Source organism: Sinocyclocheilus rhinocerous, unplaced genomic scaffold (genome assembly GCF_001515625.1).
Source record: "Sinocyclocheilus rhinocerous isolate Xijiao unplaced genomic scaffold, SAMN03320098_v1.1 scaffold35, whole genome shotgun sequence".
In the NCBI taxonomy this organism is placed as follows: Eukaryota; Metazoa; Chordata; class Actinopteri; order Cypriniformes; family Cyprinidae; genus Sinocyclocheilus; species Sinocyclocheilus rhinocerous.
Window position 1 is genome coordinate 89,481 of NW_015661991.1, and position 486 is coordinate 89,966.

Genomic DNA, 486 nt, shown 5'->3' on the forward strand with positions numbered 1-486 from the left:
CTTTCTTTGTTTGGATTTTGGATATTACTTTATTAAATAAAAGCTGCACATGGGTTCTTACAACTTGCCTTCAGTGGACTGATTGTTACAGAATACACGACTGCAAAAATGAACCCACCAGATCGTCTTGTTCGCCTTCGCCAAGGAAACCAGGCCATAGAGGATTACGTGGAGGACTTTTGTGGACTTTATCATCAGGTAGACTTTAAGGATATATTCCTGAAAGACATTTTCCGTTATGGTTTGGATAAAAATTTATCATTTAAAGCCACGCAATACCCCTCAATGAACTCTTGAAAGATACATTGACTTTGCTTTGTTGCTGGTTGGTTCACCATTTACTTTGGGGGTTGCTGAGGAGGAACACCGCTATCCTACAGTACCCGCCACATTAGAACTTTTCCACGTCCCGACCGTCATGTCAGGAGTTGCTCACATCATGCCTGCCAAGCCAGAGTCCGCTCACATCACGTCTGTCAAGCCAGG